Source organism: Schistocerca gregaria, chromosome 2, assembly GCF_023897955.1.
Source record: "Schistocerca gregaria isolate iqSchGreg1 chromosome 2, iqSchGreg1.2, whole genome shotgun sequence".
Taxonomy (NCBI): Eukaryota; Metazoa; Arthropoda; class Insecta; order Orthoptera; family Acrididae; genus Schistocerca; species Schistocerca gregaria.
The window spans coordinates 515,920,714-515,940,169 of record NC_064921.1 but is presented as its reverse complement, the minus strand read 5'-3'; positions in this window follow the sequence as shown (position 1 = coordinate 515,940,169).

The following is a 19,456-nucleotide window of genomic DNA, read 5'->3' as shown; positions in this document are numbered from 1 at the left end:
GTGTATTTTAGATGAAAGCTTATTTAAAAACTGCAGGTAAGCTCTGAATTTCCACTCTGCAGCGAAGTGTGCAGTGATGTGACTTCCTGGCAGTTTAAAACTGCTTGCCTGGTTAGGACTCAAATCTGGAACATATGCCTATCACAGGCAAATATTATCTAAGCACAACCGAGGAACCGCTCTCACTGTTTTACTTCCGTAAGCACATCATTTCCTAACTTCCATATATCCCAGATATGAGTCCCGGTCTGCAATACAGTTTTAATCTGCCTGGAAGTTTCAAGCAGATCATTATTAGTAGTGGCCAAAAAGTGGTGATATGGATGCTCTCAGTGTTCATATCCCGTCCAGTCTCATTTATGTGACCACCGATTACATTCGACGATTTCAAAAATCACTCACGGATGGCAAGTGGCAGCACCAGCAATGGAGTGTATATAAAGCGTGTCGAGGGGACGTGCATAACAGCGCAGTCGTTGCCGTAATGTGGAAACGGAACGATTTATCAGACGTCCAAAAGCAAATGATCAGTGGCTTCCGGGTCAAGGATGAAAGCATTTCCGAAACGGCTAAGTTTGTAAACTGTTCGCCTGCAGTCACAGTTAAAGTATACCCTGCGTGTCTGAATGGCCCTATCAAAAACCGGCACTCAGGCATCTGTGTTGTACCATTGGCCATAGATGACAGGGGTAAAAGAGGGCTGCATAGATGTCTACGGGCCACTAGACGTTCAATTGTTGTACACCAACAACTAAGATGGACCCAGCGGCTACCAACAATGTCTTCTCGACGACCGTTCAGCGATCGTTGTTGCCTATGGGCGCCCGTAGCAATTGTCTGGTTCATGCATTCATTCTGATTGCTGTGCATCGGCGACGAAGGCTGGAATTTTCATGCCAGTACCACAACTGAACGTCAATTGAGTTGCGACAGGTCGCCTTTTCAGATAAAATACGATTTACTCTGCATCGAACATATGGCCGTTGGCGTGTACGGCGTGAAATGTGTGAAATCAAACATCCTGCAACCATCGTCTGATGGACACAGGCCGGAAGAGGGAGTGTTATGCTCTGGGGAATGTTATCGGAATATGGTTGGACAGTGTATAATGGTCGCAACTCTCGTGTGCGACTTTATATCGCGGGTTAAACGAACTGTTGAAGGTACCTGAGATGATCAAGACTGTTTCTTTTATAAAATATTGCACTGCCTGTGTTGTTCAGAAGCAGGATGCAAAGTCTCTTCGAATATGCATGCACGTCAGAAAGTATAGGCACTGCGGAGTCTGCAGCCGTTATGAAATAAATAAAATGTATTAGCAGTTGCGAATATGGAAAGCCATCGGCTGTATAATAGAACGACGACAATGAAAATTTATGCTTGGGTGGGAATAAAACTCAAATTTCACGCTTACTGCGAGCGTTCGCCTAACCGTTAGGCTAACCGAGCACAACTGATTGCCATATCCAAATTGCATTCATATGTGAAAGAACTTAGTACCACATTTCTGAACAAAATAGGCATTTATCCGCTGAAACTGGGCAATCAACTTTCGGTTAAAATGTCTCCCCTGTACTGGAATATAGTTACTGTATGTACGAGTGCATGACTGACGACATATGGGTGTTTGGGTCTTTCTGTGAGTTGTGTTCGAATAGCCTAATGGTGAGGCGGTCGCTGGTGCTAAAAGGGAAATCCGACTTCGGATCCTAGTCCGGCACAATTTTTCATAGTTTTCATTCCATTATACAGCTGATGGTTTTCTATGTTCGCAACTGTGGATAAATTTTATGTGTTTCTTTTATCCTCGTGTTACTTTAAAAACACTTTCTCTTAAGAAGGCAGGACGAATGGTGATGGGTTTGCTAGGCACATGGCAGAGCGTCAAGAAGATGCTATTGCTGGCAGAACATAGAAGACTGATACCAGTTATCCCACAAGAGCCTACTTACAAAGTTGCAAAAGACTACGAAGACAGGATTAGACTAATTACAACGCTCAGAAGCAGTGAAGTACAGGTGCTTATAATTAAACTTTCGCTACTTGAGAGGGATACATGACAAACAAGCGATAGTAAGACAATGAAACTTCGTGAAAATATTTGTAAGGACAAGGGAAGAAGAAATAACGAATAAACCATTGAAAGAAACATATTTTAACTAGCTGAGAAACCTGGCATTGCCTGAGTATTTATGTATTTCAGTCTAATAGTCCATCTCCTCCTCTCCTCTTTCTCTATCAGTCTGCTCCTTCTCCTCTGTCCATCTCCTCCATATCCCCCAGCCCCCCACAATCCCTGCTCCTCTTCCTCCTTCTCCTTCTCCCTTTGTCAATCTCCTCCTTCCCCTATGTTGACTTCTTCCTGCTCTCCCTGTATGCTTCTCCTCCTCCTCCTCCTCTTCCTGTTTATCTCCTCCCCTTTTCTTGCTGTGTCCTTCTCCTCATCTCTCCCCTCTCTGTCCATCTCCACCCCTTCCCTTTCTGTGTGCATTACTCCTGCCCCCTCTAATTTGTAGAAAAATTTGATTGGCATCTTTCCGAGGGTTTTGGAATGAGATTTCTAGCCATAGCTTTGCTCGCATACGAACATCCCAAAATATTTCAAACATATTTAACAGATTTCACGCATATTTGTACTCATATTTCATCTGTATGTCTATCGAATTTCACTCCGCACTTTCATTTTCACGTAGCTTAACGTTTATGACACCGTATCTCCTGAACTATGTGATTTCAGTAATATTATTTTGGAGATGCATGCAGCGAAATACACGTCTTCTGGCTACGAAAAGTGTTGTGAATAGAATTAGTAGTAAAGAAGTGATAAATTAAGAAATCCAGTATGTTGCGGCAGTTTCTCATGCACGTCAGTGTTTATGACGACGTATCTCCTGAACTAAGTGTTGCACAATGATGTTATTTTTCTGGTACATTCACTGGTATATGTGGATACTGTCTGTAAAATATGTCACGAATACAGTTAGTAGTAAAAAAGCAATAAATTAAAATGTCATGATTCATCCTGCAATTTTACTGAACGAAAAGCAGAAACGTAGTAAAAGACAAACTTTTTTTCTTTCATCATTTTCTGGCGGCTGTCAGCGAGAAAATTCTCGTAAAATTTTGAAATTATATGTTAAGTTTTTGCTAGTCTGTAATTTTCTCGTTCACAAAAACTGGAATGCAAAACTGCCTTTTGACGCTTACCCCTTCAACTATTATAGGTGCTTACTGCCACAATGATTCCTCACAGACAGTAAATGACATGTGTACCAAGTTTGGTTGAAATCAGTCCAGTGGTTTAAGAGAAAATGTGGAACATACATACATACATACATATATATTGAAATCCATTGTTATAATTTGATGGATTTCAGCATGACTAAGTAACATTTGATAATTGCGTACCATGTTTATGTTTCAGGTTGTTCAGTGTAATAACCAAATGAATCCACGACAGTCTACAACTGCACTAGAGATTACTCTACCGCTGCCCAAATGAAGATGGATCATGGAGTGTTAGCTGCCGTGACACAGCTCGTGCAGTGCTTGAAGATCGCACATGGAATTCAGCAACCACAGTGATGGCAACATTAACTGCTTCAACGATTTCTGGTAAAATTGGCCGTCCGTCTCTTTCAGGAACAATTCCCAAATAGCCAGTGAATTCGAGCTTCCTATTCATATGCTTCAACAGCGTTGCGGAAACACGACCGTTCTTGTCTTCCTTTATCGCATGGACACTTACGACGAGCAGCAGAACTGTTACTGTTGTAAGTAGGCTGTTTAGATTTTCTTATTGGTAACTACCATGTAGCGCTCTGTATGAAAATCACTGGCTGTGCTGTGTGCAGTCTGTGCCTAGTGTGCATTGTTGTCTGCTGTTGTAGTGTTGGGCAGCTGCATGTGAACAGTGTGTAGCGTTGCGCAGTTGGAGGTGAGCCGCCAGCAGTGGTGGATGTGGGGACGTAAGATGGCGCATTTTTGAAAACGGATAATCTGGAGGTGTGTCCATCAGAAACAGTACATTTGTAAGAATGAATGTCTTGAACTGCTATATGTATTATGACTATTAAGGTAAATACATTGTTTGTTCTCTATTAAAATCTTTCATTTGCTAACTATGCCTATCAGTAATTAGTGCCTTCCGTAGTTTGAATCTTTTATTTAGCTGGCAGTAGTGGTGCTCGCTGTATTGCAGTAGTTCGCGTAACGAAGATTTTTGTGAGGTAAGTGATTTGTGAAAGGTATAGGTTAATGTTAGTCAGGGCCATTCTTTTGCAGGAATTATTGAAAGTCAGATTGCGTTGCCCTAAAAAAATATTGTGTGTCAGTTTAAGTGCAGTCATGTATAATTTTTGTAAGGGGACGTTTCACTGTTCTTTTGTTAAAATAGCTTTATGAGTAAAGCCCTGCTCACCTTGTCCACACCCAGGTAAACTGTCTGCAACTGAACTGCATGCTGATGTTTGTGTTTCAACTATTCGTCTTTGTACCAGTACTGGCACGTCATAACTCTAGCACTACTAACAACGCAAATCCTGCACTGTGCAGTCTGGATACCTCTACAGCTGGGTATCCAAGCGCCAAGTAGTTTTCCGCATACACTGGCTCGAGTAATGAAAGCTTCATTATAACAGCTCTGTATTCTTTCCACGGCCCGTACACGAATGGAGCGTGTCCAGAGATAAACACATAGATACATCTGCTGGCAATCGATTGGCGAAGGACTTAACTGGTTCGTTTCAATGTTTCCATCTCTCAGCCAGCACTTCATTTTCTTTACCGCCCCTCAAGAGCTGTGTGAAGGTCACGCTGGTGGAACGGTCTCTGTATTCACTTTGCTTCCGAAGCAAGGTTTAACATAGGAAAGGCAAGTTGTTCAAATAACAGTTTATGTTTCCTAGTCTATAAAGAAGCAGAAAGTACTGAAATGTCTGAAATAGCAATACATGCATATATGCATATAAACTTAATTTCTCAGAACCATATTTTTTTAACAGGGTTTAATTACAAAACTTCTTATGTATCTTAAGTGTATATAATAGTAATTATATTTAACACTTCGATATGTGGTTTATAAATGATTCAATGGGACACTGCTTCCATTTAAAATGTCAAAACACAGTTTTAGCATGTCGAATTAAAACACAGCAGTATTCCACAGTGCAGCTACACTTCGAAAATTCACACAATAACTGCAATTGTGTAAAATACGCCGGCCGGCCGAGCTGTTCTAGGCTCTCCAGTCTGGAACCGAGCGACCGCTATGGTCGCAGGTTCGAATCCTGCCTTGGGTATGGATGTGTGTGATGTCCTTATGTTAGTTAGGTTTAAGTAGTTGTAAGCTCTAGGGGACTGATGACCTCAGCAGTTAAGTTCCATAGTGCTCAGAGCCATTTGTACCATTTTTTTGTGTAAAATATATGTCAGTCTTGCGAAGTTATAGCAAAAGATTATGAAATCAGAACTCCAGCAGTAGTAGTACTCATTTACGTGCTGAGCAATGTCTAAATCAGTATCTATTTAAGACTATTATGGGGTTTTGTTTATATTTGCATATTACTCTACAGTAGCATTGATCTCCATGCTATACGAAATAATAATCACAAAACATAAAAAAATGTTTCTTTCTTGTTCTTCTATTTATTCTTTTTTCCTTCGTCTTACGTGTTCAACCATCAGGTTGGTTAGAAGCATATCACCATGCATTTCTGTCTTCGGCCTTCATCTTGAGAGCAGTGTAGATGGTGCAGCTGGTATCATACATGATATGGTTGATGCATTAAAATCTCAGTGTGCGTGTTGTATTTGTGTCGTAGCAATGGAGTAGTGGTGCTGAGGTTTACAGGAATACGTAATGACATTCCAGTGCACAAAGTTTCATGATTTTTTTACAAACAAATATTTAAACAGCGAACTCAAGAAGTGTACCCCGAGCCAGCCTTACAAGAGAATCGATAATAAAATTTGATCACACAATGTTCATTTCTCTTAATACAACTGTTAAGGTCAATGAGCAGGAAAAATTTGAATTGAAACTTTCGTTTCCCTTTTATATTTAAGAAACAACTAAATGTTACGACGGCAGCTAACGAACAAGCATGATATGAACACACTTGGCATCAGCCAAAACGACTTTCAAATTATGTGCTGGGTTTACCTTTCTGCATTTAGAATACACAATTTTAGAAAGCCCACAGATAATCTTTACTTAAGGAACCAATCCCATCACCTAAAATAGCAGACAGAAATCGCATAGATCTCTCTAGCAATCAACAAAAAAGATCTAAATTATCACACTCAGTTCACAGTCCTCCATTTCAGAATAAATAATGTTACTATGATCTCAGGTAACCCTTACACAACAGACAAGTCCGATACTATAGTGAACAGACGAGCCACACAGTGACACTTTATAAAGCCCTCCTTCCAAAATTTGAATGACACCGTTTTGAACTACACTCCTGGAAATTGAAATAAGAACACCGAGAATTCATTGTCCCAGGAAGGGGAAACTTTATTGACACATTCCTGGGGTCAGATACATCACATGATCACACTGACAGAACCACAGGCACACAGACACAGGCAACAGAGCATGCACAATGTCGGCACTAGTACAGTGTATATCCATCTTTCGCAGCAATGCAGACTGCTATTCTCCCATGGAGACGATCGTAGAGATGCTGGATGTAGTCCTGTGGAACGGCTTGCCATGCCATTTCCACCTGGCGCCTCAGTTGGGCCAGCGTTCGTGCTGGACGTGCAGACCGCGTGAGACGACGCTTGATCCAGTCCCAAACATGCTCAATGGGGGACAGATCCGGAGATCTTGCTGGCCAGGGTAGTTGACTTACACCTTCTAGAGCACGTTGGGTGGCACGGGATACATGCGGACGTGCATTGTCCTGTTGGAACAGCAAGTTCCCTTGCCGGTCTAGGAATGGTAGAACGATGGGTTCGATGACGGTTTGGATGTACCGTGCACTATTCATTGTCCCCTCGACGATCACCAGAGGTGTACGGCCAGTGTAGGAGATTGCTCCCCACACCATGATGCCGGGTGTTGGCCCTGTGTGCCTCGGTCGTATGCAGTCCTGATTGTGGCGCTCACCTGCACGGCGCCAAACACGCATACGACCATCATTGGCACCAAGGCAGAAGCGACTCTCATCGCTGAAGACGACACGTCTCCATTCGTCCCTCCATTCACGTCTGTCGCGAAACCACTGGAGGCGGGCTGCACGATGTTGGGGCGTGAGAGGAAGACGGCCTAACGGTGTGCGGAACCGTAGCCCAGCTTCATGGAGACGGTTGCGAATGGTCCTCGCTGATATCCCAGGAGCAACAGTGTCCCTAATTTGTTGGGAAGTGACGGTGCGGTCCCCTACGGCACTGCGTAGGATCCTACGGTCTTGGCGTGCATCCGTGCGTCGCTGCGGTCCGGTCCCAGGTCGACAGGCACGTGCACCTTCCGCCGACCACTGGCGACAACATCGATGTACTGTGGAGACCTCACGCCCCACGTGTTGAGCAATTCGGCGGTACATCCACCCGGCCTCCCGCATGCCCACTAAACGCCCTCGCTCAAAGTCCGTCAACTGCACATACGGTTCACGTCCACGCTGTCGCGGCATGCTACCAGTGTTAAAGACTGCGATGGAGCTCCGTATGCCACGGCAAACTGGCTGACACTGACGGCGCCGGTGCACAAATGCTGCGTAGGTAGCGCCATTCGACGGCCAACCCCGTGGTTCCTGGTGTGTCCGCTGTGCCGTGCGTGTGATCATTGCTTGTACAGCCCTCTCGCAGTGTCCGGAGCAAGTATGGTGGGTCTGACACACCGGTGTCAATGTGTTCTTTTTTTCATTTCCAGGAGTGTATAAACAAATGAATCACAAGATACACAGTAGTCAACATAACTACTATGCGCGCCAGTAAAGTGCTCCACTGCAATCAACTAAGTCATTCAATTGTGTGAGTAGTAAGTGCCCCTTTACAAGCTGCAACGACCACACGAATCCACATTGGCTAACAGTTGCGAACGGTCATCTCTAGCAACATCACCCTCTTTTTTATGTGCCCATTTAAGGCGGTCAGAGTCCCCAATTCGACGAATGGCGGTATACAGCAGTTCCAGCGGCCTCCTTCATAAAGTTCTTCACGACCACTCGATCCAACATCAGCTTGTACACTCCAGTTGACCAACCATGTGCCCTGACCAGTCCAACAGATCACCAGGCCAAAGACTGCAGGCACTCTTCATCAGCTGTCTGTCGCAGCGAGAGGTTCCTGTCGTCCGCCTCCGAAAGGTTCTGGCCGCACGCTGCCAGCAACATGGACGCGACCAACCCCGGAGCGCCCTCACAGTCATTGCGGCCGCTAGAGGCACCACTGGGTGGGAATTCAGAGTGGGGGCAGCTGGCGCCGAAATCGAACCGCCACAGCATTCTTCCCTTCTACTGTCCCTTCTATAACACTTTTAACGATGCAGTCTTGTTTCAGCAGATGGCCTAACCATGTGTCCCTTCTGTGGTTGATTAGCTTCACGAGACAAGGCTTCTCTTCCTCTACTCTGTGGAGCAGCTCTTCCTTTGACATCATCTCTATCCAGGAAATCTTGAGCATCTTGCGGTAACACAACATTTCGAAGGTTGTTATTTTATATTTCTCAGCTAGTCTGAGTGCCTATGTTTCACTTCCGTACAGGAGCACACTCCAAATGTCTTTACGAAGTCTTTTCTGAGATGTTTGTTTACGATGCTGTATCTGAAGAGGTGTTCTCGTGTTAGAAGCATCTTATGTCTGGTGGATTCAGCTTGCAGTATCGTTCCTTGACCTTCCGTCTGATATGCCTTAACTGTCCGCGTGGGCAAAGGTTTCGATGGTCCACGGTCGCCTATTGTTAAGTGAGCATTGGGCAACAATTTTTTGTATGCTTACTGTAGGGTCGATGGTTGCTCTAAACGATGGCGTGAATACTAATGAAGATTAATTTGCAAAGATGTGTGCAAAATTATTACTTGTGCAGACGATTTCTCTGTTCGCCTGAAACTGGCTAGGTTCACCTGCCTGTTAGCTGTTTCTTCTATCAGGGGTTCAGTTGATGGTTAATTAACACAATCAATAGGGAAACAGAGGGAAGCTACCCTCAAGAGAAAAAGCGTGCGTTCTGGTAAAATCTGCTAGATTGTTCCTGCAATAACATGCAATCAATTGACTAGGGAGTCTGACACATGAGTACAACTGTAAATATGTGAAAGCAAAGTCATATTGCTTCTTGCTGCAGGAAAGAGTATAACAAAATCATTCAATCGTTTGTAAAGCATTAACTTAATACTTGAAGTACGAGGAGAGAAAATATGGAGAACTTTCTTCATTGACACGAATTGCTATGAAAGACTAGGGCACTTAAAATAACTAGTCCTCTATTATCTTCAATGGCGTCCGCTCTGAATAGCTGAATGGTCAGCGTGCCGGACTGCCGTCCTGAGGGGCCGGGGTTCGATTCCCGGCTGTGTTGGGTATTTTCTCCGCTCAGGGACTTGGTGTTTGTTGTCTTCATCATTTCATCCCCTTCTGGCGAGCAGGTCGCCCCATGTGGCAATCTCACCGACGCTAAGAAGGAGGCTGGTCCCGAACTCACGACCGTTGTTATTGATCACCTCCGTTCAGTTCGATCAACTCATAACAACTTGAGCATACATGGCGTCTGTCTCCACTTTTGTGGCCCAGGAGCCCTCGACGCAGTAAGCTTCCACCGGCTGGAAGAGGGCCGTATACGCTGCGGTCAGAAGCCACGGCCCGTGGGTTGGGACTGCTGATGAGGCGGTAACTTCCGCAAAAACGCTGGACACACTCGTGTCCTTCCGCGGCAAGTAGCTGTGGCCTCAATTTGAAACTAACGGCTGGCTAGCATCTGCCAACATTCGTCATTTTGCGACGTTGTACAACTAATCAAATTAGGACCCAGAAAATTCGTATTACCCGACGAGCCCATAGTCCTATGGTTAGACCAGCCGGTGGTGATCTCAAATCATCGGGGAAAATTAGTCTGATGGCGAATAATTAAAGATTAGTTATGACGATTTTTGAAATAACAATTTAATCACCTCGAACGCATATCAAACAAAACGTGATTTTCTAAATAACCCGAATTTGATGTCAAAGGTACTGACTTAATTTGCGTAGTGCCGTCAAACTTTGTCACTGAGCTGTACCATGCAGCATTAGAGACTGCTGGGAAGTTCACGAAACGTCTGCACTGTACGTTACCTCAAAGATTTTTGTTTTACCTTTGTTAACTTGCATATCGTAGGGAGCGCTGAAGATGTTTTCCATATGGCCCAGGACCGCTTCTAATTTTTCTGCGTTCACTTGACACTGCGATATCACCAGCAAATCTCAGCATGTCTGTTTGCTTAAAATGAATTTTCATTTCCTGTAAATCTGCAAGTTGATTCCCGTCTTCAGAGGCGAAGGCAAGGGAGGGGGGAGCTATGCCCCCCCCCCTCCAAAAAGGAGTATCATATTACACTGGATAAAATGACTTCAGAAATAAGCGAATATATTACTTCAACAGATTCAGTCTTCTTTTTATAATTATTTAGAAATATTGATTGGAATGTATTTCAAACAAATTTTAACAAAAGAATAAGAGCGGTAAATAGCTTACTATCGAAACCAATAAATATCACTTAACTTAAATGGGCACCTTATTATTTATTAACATACATTGCATGTATATTAATGTACGAGTACCACGTACAATAATCAAGTAAGCTAAATATGTCGGATATGCCTATCAACACCTAAATTTCTGAACCCAGACAAAAACTTCGAAATCGTCTGACATCTGGGGCAAATCATATTATTTTCTCGGGCACAGACATTCTGTAGGCACGTTTTTACCCTGAACTCCAAAACATTTACCAAAAACTACTGTAAGCAATACCAAATTTTATCAATTTGTCGGTGGGGGACCCCAACTCTTTTGTTAAGCGATATTCCATTCCCCCAAACGACCTCCCCCCCTGCATTAGCCCCCCCCCTCGACCGTCTTCTAGAATAATCCCTGCTTAGCTTCATCAAATGCCCTCTGAATGTACCCTTTCACTGGAGAGTGAGCAGCCCTGTCTACACCCTTATCATAGCCACATCTTCTCTATAAAGTTCCTGCAGTACTCATTTGTTCTTATACTTTATGCCAGTTTCTCTTACAAGATTAAAAAGCTGTCCCCAGTCTACCCCTGGCAAATGCTTTTTCTAAGTTGATGAAGGCAATATATATGCCCTGAGTCTTTTTTAGTTTTTCCCCAAGAATTAATCGTAAGCCAAGTCTTGCTTCTCTTGTGTCTGCACCGCTTCCACATCCAAATTGGTCGTCCGTGTTCATTGCATCTGTTCTGCCTCCGATCCGCCTTAGCACGACGGAATGCAACATCTTCGAGCAGTGCCTACGAAACTGACGGTCCTACATTATTCACATCTGTTTGTCGACGCTTTCTTTGGTATTAACACTGTGATACATTTTTAAGGCTTTTTAAAGCTCTCTGGTTTCGTTTATAATTTGTGTGAGATTGATAGTTATCCATGTAGCTGTTCTCCAACAGCCTTGATGAGTTCTGCTAGTATGTCATCAACTCGAGTCACTTTCTCACGATTTACATGCGTGACTGAACGGAAAGATTTAGGTGTTCCTTCTTCCCACGCGCCATCCGAGAGTGGAATGGTAGAGAAATAGTATGAAAATGGTTCGATGAACCCTCTGCCAAGCACTTAAGTGTGAATTGCAGAGCAACCACGCAGATGTAGATGGCGCAGCTTTCTCTTTTCTCAATCATTCGTGTATCCATTTCTTCTTTCGTTGTTTTCTTGACTGTCACAGTAACAACAACAAACTCTTAATCTATCTGCGAGCTATTGACTCATTGTAATTGAGTTTCCAAATGAAAATACTTACAAACTGTTGATGGTGTGATGGCGTCTTCATTATACCGAACGAGTGACAATATAGTATTGTTACTAAACACTGTACATGTGGAGCGCAATCATGTACCGCCTGCATTCGTATCGGGAAAGATGCGAGCATGCCGGCTTGAAAGTGGATATTTGCAGACACCGTCGGCTAGAGGATCGGTAGGATGCCGAAGCTAACACACACGGTGTCCACAAATCTATGGCAAAAGCTGGCGCATATTATCTCCGTATCCGCATTTCCCTAGCATTTGTATTGTGCGAGAAGAAGCACTACTACGTGATACTCTGAGAAGTATCCTGTGCCATGCACTTGAAACTGGTTTGCAGCGGATGGATGTAGACATGGAGGCAGGAAAGAGTGTTCAAAGACATGAGACAGTTTCATGTAGCCAGAAGGTCTGGGTTAAAGAAACGTGGATCCTGTACCAACGATCTACTGCGAAGCTCCTAGTCACCAGTGCGTACTCAGATTCTTAAGATATTGTTTTCTTTGCATATAAAAAGTGACTGTAGCGTGTAATAAACGTTATTTCAGTAATTTAAGCACTATCTTGCTTTTTATGAAATATAGGTCTGTGTATCGCTTCACTGAAATACAATAATTACTGGACATTGGCTGTTTATGTCGTGTATCCACTGAAACTGGCAAAGTGATCAAGGGTTCGCACTGTTCCAACAAAATAAAAACTGGAATATGTTTTAAGTTTTTACCATCGCTCATATACTGGCTTTATGTTAAAACAAAACAAAAAAAAAACAAAGAACAAAGAAAGAACCCTAACTGAAGTATATTGTTACCACCTTTAATTCAGACTAATTCTGACTGTTACTCACATCAAATGAAACAACAAGTTTACTGTTACCAGTCACTGTTTATTTATATCCACGACGCGTTTCTTAAGGTTTAAACCCCCATCATCAGGTGGATTTACATTTGTTAATATAACATGTGTGTGTGTGTGTGTGTGTGTGTTGTGCTCCGGTATTTCGGAGAAACGTACGGAATTGTCTAGTGCAGAAACAAAACTCTTTTTCAGAACATGGTTTTAGGTTTCTTTTTACAAAAACTAAACGTATATCTAACAGTTAAAATAAAATACGTAAAATAGAGTACCTCCAGTGGTCACAGGTTCCTTACACTTCCGTAACACATCAGATGTATGCTGGTGTATTTTGTAAACAAATACGGCGTTTGGAAACTATTGGGATCATACAGCAGAAGAGAAACATCATCAAAAAAGAATATACATCATAACAACATTATTACAGTACACGTTTCAAAGGATTCTGGAGGCCTTTGTTTTGAGCAGATGAATACGTGAGTTGGAATAAATATTTCAAGTTGTATGAAATCCCGATTTTGTCAAGTTTACATAGCTTAAACTTCTTTCTCATTTATATAATCAATTGATACTTTAAGTAGAATAATTATGTTGGCTACAGTGGTAAACGTATACATGAATAATAATTTTGGTTGGATTCACAGAAAGTAATAAAAGACTGAAGGCAAAGGGAGAGGAAGACAAAGAGAAAGAGAAAGGGAGATGGAGAAAGATTGTGGAAGGAGTGATTGGGTGAGAGCAAACATTCGAAAGCAGGAGCTTCCTAAAGATATTTGTTACATGTGATAACTGCCTAAAAGCTAGGTAATACATCGGTTAATGCTTTAAAATATGCAGATAGAAGAACAATTTGCGCCATTAGTTGATGTACATATAGCTTCAAGCTGACAGGGTGTACAAGCTGTTGGTGTGATGGTATATTTGTAAATGAGGTCAATCACTTGTACATTTGGAGGATTCCATGGTAACATAACTAAATTTTTATGGTAAATATTAAGTGTGTGTGTGTGTGTGTGTGTGTGTGTGTGTGTGTGTGTGTGTGTGTGTGGGTGTGTGCATGTGTGTGCACATTGCAAATTAAATAACGTAGGCAGTTGCTATAAAAAGGATGTTACTATTGGAAATATTGTCATTTTTCTCGTTCAATATGATTCATCTTGTTTGGTTGGTGTTTGTATATTTGAAGTTTTTCAGTGATGTCTAGTTTTTCGCCTTTAGGTTGTATATGTAGGATGCTGACACTTGTATTATTAACATGGTGTTTTACTTCATGCAGGTGGGTGGCTATTCTTGATGTGTGGTATTTTTTGCTTTTAGTGCTGCAATCTGTTCTTTGAATCTAATCTCAAATTATGTACCACTCTGGCCTATGTAGAAGCAGACACAGTCAAAACATTCAATTCTGTACACACCTATGAGATGAAGTGGGTTTCATGTGTTGATATTGTGAGGTAACTTTTGTCCAATCTTGTTGTATGTGGTAGAGGATATGTTTATGCCTTTTCGTTTGAAGACGTTGGCAATCTGATATTACCTGCAAGGGAGATTGCATAGAGAACGTTGTTTTCTTTTTGTTTTTGTGATCTGACTGCTTTGCCACTATTGAGTGTGTTAGGGTGTCTACTATGGAGTTGTTATAATAATTTGCAATAGCCTTGAAACACTCCAAAGATAGAAACACCAACCAAAACAAGATGAAACATCTTAAACGACAAAAATGACAATATTTCCAACGCACACACACACACACACACACACACACACACACACACACACACACACCTGACCTCATTTACAAATATACCATCACACCAACAGCTAGTGCCCCCTGTCAACTTGAAGCTATATGTACATCAACTAATGGCGCAAATTGTTCTTCTATCTGTAAATTTTAAAGAATTAACCAATGTATTACCCAACCTTTAGGCAGTTATTGCATGTAAAAGATATAATTTTTAGGAATCCCTGCTTTGGACTGTTTTCTCTCTCCCAATCACTCTTTCCACCCTATCTCTCCCTCTCCCTTTCTCTTTCTGTTCTTCTCTCTCTCTCTCTATCTCCAGTTTTTGACTCCCAATTGTGAATCCCAAACAAAATCTTTATTCATGCATAATTTCACCACTGTAGCCAACTTCATTATTGTACTTAAAGTATGCAACATATCACCTGATTAAATAAAAGGGTATGAAATTTCAGCTATGTAAACTTGACAAAATCTGATTTATACACCGACTGAAATATTTATTTGAACGCAAGTATTCAACATCTCAAAATAAAGATCTCCAAAATCGTATAAAACGTATCTGTAATAACATTATTATGATGTATATTCTTTCAACTTCGTGATAATACTTCTCTTTTGCTAAATCATCCTTGCACCTAACAGTTTCCAGACGCCACATTTGCTTACAAAATATGACAGTATACATGTGACGTGTTACCACAGTGATAGGAACCTGTGATCACTAGAGGTACTCTATTTTACTTCTTTTATTTTAACTGTTAGATATATGTTTAGTTTAAAAATATCCAAAAACCTGTTCTGAAATAATGTTTTGTTTCTCCACTAGATAATGCATAAGTTCCCCTAAAAAATCGTAACGCAACACACACAGACACACACACACACACACACACACACACACACACACACACACACGCACACACGTCATGCTAACGAATTTAAATCTAGTTGATGATGGATGTTCAAACCTTTGAAACGTGTCTTGGAGATAAATAAACGGTGGCCTATTCTGACTACTCGCCTTTCATTCAGCTCCCTACGTCGTTTCGTGTGAGAATACATGAATAAATTATTTTTGCGGACGTTTGCTAACAATGTAAAACTAACAATTTCTATAACAATATTGTTTTGTAATTTCATAATACGCAGTGAAACTGTTGTGCCAGTTTGTAGTATTAAAATGTGGTTTAATAAAGTGTATTTGTGACAAAAGTATTCTCTTAATGTATTTGTATAGCAAATGGTTAACTTTTCTAACACTTCTTAATAAAGTATATTTATGACGAAAGTATTTTCTTAATGTATTTGTGTCTAGCAAATAGTTAACACTTCTACTTTTTAGATTAATATCTATACTGACATGACTAGATTATAAGATTCTGCATGTTTTATTTTTGAGTAGCAGGACTATTGTGATTCAGAGGTTGGCACACTTAACCAACGGTAATTTCTATTTTGGAAATATGGCTGCAGCTTCTAATTTTGCCTCTATACACAGATTACTTACATTTATAACTTAATAGATCAGATTCAAACTATTTTAACATAGACAGAAACACCACCACGTTTAACACTTATTCTACAATCTGTGTTTGCTAATTCATAGCCATATGTTTCACTTAATTTTAGTTTCTCATGGGTATCTTAGCATTCATTTAGGGAAAGTAGATTGTAATTTAAATTTTCCATCCGGTACTGAAGTTAATAACGTTTATGAGTGAGATACTGCACATTAATGTGCAGGAATATTTCACTTCACCTTATTCTATCAATGAAGCTGATCTCTTGAAACTTACAGAAAGATAAGTTCTTCAAGGCAGTACGGATATTTTCACATCGCCTGTCTTTCTCAGGTCCAGTTTACTTCGTGGTAACTTCACGGATGGATAACTCTGAGGCTTCCTAATGCTAAAAAAGAACCTTTCTCCAAGCTTTATTCGAAAATGTGCAAACAGCTCTATGTCAATGGTTTTTTGTTCATCTACATTTATATAATACTTCTCAAGCCACCGTAGGACACATGGCGGAGAGTATATTGTACCACTGATAGCATTCTCTTCGCTGTTCCTCTCGGAAACTGGTGAGAGATAAACGACTATCTACATGATTTAGTACAAGCACTGATTTCTGCTTTGTTTGTGATTCTTATGCAAAATGGCTGTTGGTTGCAGCAAGGTTATTCTGCAGTGTACGCACAGATGATGGCTCTCTAAACTTTCTCGACAGTTGCTGAGAATTCTCCGGGTTGTATGGCCGTGATCCATGGAACTCTTCAATCCCTGACGTTTCGTCCAAGGCTACGTTGGAGATCTTCGAAGGTGCTCCTGGTTGTGCAGAGTCTTTCCGACTGACGAGTCGGACGTCGAAGAACGTCCTAAATACCGTGGAAAGTGGGCGTGGTCTGGATAGTAGAGGTAAACCTTGTCAAAGATAATTTCTTTTTAAACTATCAATCATAGTACGTCAGATGTCCAACATAGCGTTGGACGAAACGCCAGGGACTGAAGAGTTCCATGGGCCACGACCATACAACCCGGAAGAATTCTCAGTTGCTGAAACATCCAGTCGTGAAAGCCTTCATTGTATGATTTCTCAACAGTGTTTCACGAAAAGAACGTCTCATTCCCTGCAGAGATTTGCCTTTGAATTCTCGGATCATTTTCGAAATACTCGTGTCTTGATATAACGTACTGGTAACAAACCTAGCAACACGCCTCTGAACTGCTTCGATTCCTTCCTTTAATCTGATCTGATGGGGATTCCAGATTCCCGAAAAGTAATCGAGAAGAGATGAGACAAGCATCCCGTACGTGTTCTCCTTTATGGATGAACTACTCTTACCTACAACTTTCCCAATAAAGCTTTTGTACAACCGATCTTACATTCTCGTTTCAGTTGATGTCATTTAGCAAAGTAATAGATAAACGTTTAACAGAGGTTTTTTACCAAACAAGACTAACCAACCGACTTATCAACTACTGGAAGAGTAGGAAGACTGTAACATCATGGCTGATAGAAGTCAAGAAAGACATCCAGAAACTGAACGTAACTGAAAGTGACATTAGAAACCGAGCACTTCTCAGTAGGATACTAAAAGAAAAGAGGTTACAGGACAGATCACCCCGTAAAAAGACCGGCACCCTTTGGAAAAAGGAGAGAAGGGAGAAACATAGGTAGAGAATGCGGGATTACTGGGCATACCTTAAGTCCCTCTCCAGGCTTAAAAGTTGAATATCGTGGTCCTTAGCTGGCCCAATCGAAAGAAGAAGAAGAAGACTTTACTTAATTAAGCGGCACACCTCTAATATGTATTCGAACATTAGAAGGTTGTTTTTCTCTAGTAATCTGGATTCATTTACATTTTTCCACATTTAGACTAAACTACCATTCATCATACCAAGAAGAAATTCTGTTCACATCCTACTGTACTCTCCTACAGTCGCTTAAGGATGCAGTTGACAGCATACTGCAGCATCTTCACAAAACTGTCATTATACAAGGCTTGTTGATACCCAGCTGAATACGACAAGGCGCATAATATCTGGTGCAACCAGATCTACTCCAGTTTATTGACTTCCATTGTTAAGCGGTATAATGCCTCCTGATCTACGAAGATGTGCTGCCCTTATGAGAGAATTCCACGAGATCTCCAGGAATTCTAACCTAACCGTGCATAGCGACCTGCCACTTTTAAATCGTAAGAGACTGAAATCACGCCATCCAACTGTGTGCTATGCTGCTGACATGGTTGCTAAGGATTTCAAACTTCTAGAAGAATGCAAAGGTCGATGGAAAGCAGTGACAGATGATCACCTGCATAACATCTCCTCAGGTGCTAATTTTCCAAGTGGATTCGACCTACCACGCAAGACCTGGACTACTCTCAACAGAATCCGTACCGGCCATGGACATTGCAGGGTGCTGTCTTTAAGTGGAAGAAGCTGCCTGATCCAGCCTGTTACTGCGGGGCTCCATACCAGACTGTTTGTTCACCACATTGTCAGTGAATGCAGGATTCGAGCCTATCACGGCGCCAAAGAGGACTTCTTGTTGGCAAAAACTTGAGTTTCTTGTGTGTCAATATATACGTATGTATATATAATTTAATTTCATGATATGTCTGTATTAGCCGTAAGCTAAATATATAAATAAATGTCGTACGTTGCTGCTCATCCTATCCGCCAGATGGTTTATGTAATTGGAGAACACAGGCATTTCTAATTTCTATTACATTTTCCTGGGGCACACAAATACGTGCATATAACGGGGTACTGAAGATGCTTTGCAAATAATAAAGGCGAAAGGTTTATCCCAAGAAGAAAATTGTGATATGGAGTTGAGATTAGACAGAAGCAGTTATTACGATCAGAGGAGTACACGTAACTGAAGAATAAAGGACAAGAAATAGTTAATGATGATAACCAGTGGTAGTGAACCTAACAGAAGTCTGCGAAGACGAACTGCGTTGTGCCAATAGAACGCCAGGTAAAGGCCGTCTCACACGGAGCAAGATTCGCTGTAAGTTTCCTTGCTGGCTCGCGCGAGGCTACCTTGCGGGCTCCGTCGTCTGCTAGCGGGCTACCTTGCTGGGAACCTTGTAAGATTCCCAGGATAGGCCCGGTGCTATTTTTCTTGTAAGGCTCCCTGCGTGCTACCTGCGTTGGCCAATCATGAAACGTTTCGTTTGTGACGTCAGACGCGGAAAACTTGGGCGGGAAGCCTTTGTTGATAGTCGCTTTTCTGCTGTTGTGAGGTGCGGTAGGAAGTTCTTATAATTATTAAATAATGGCACCGCTGTGGACCAAGGAAGCCATTGAAGCTTGAGATGTACTTAAAGGGAAGAAAAGCATAAACTCTTATAATAAACGCTTGCGTGCAGAAGCACTCG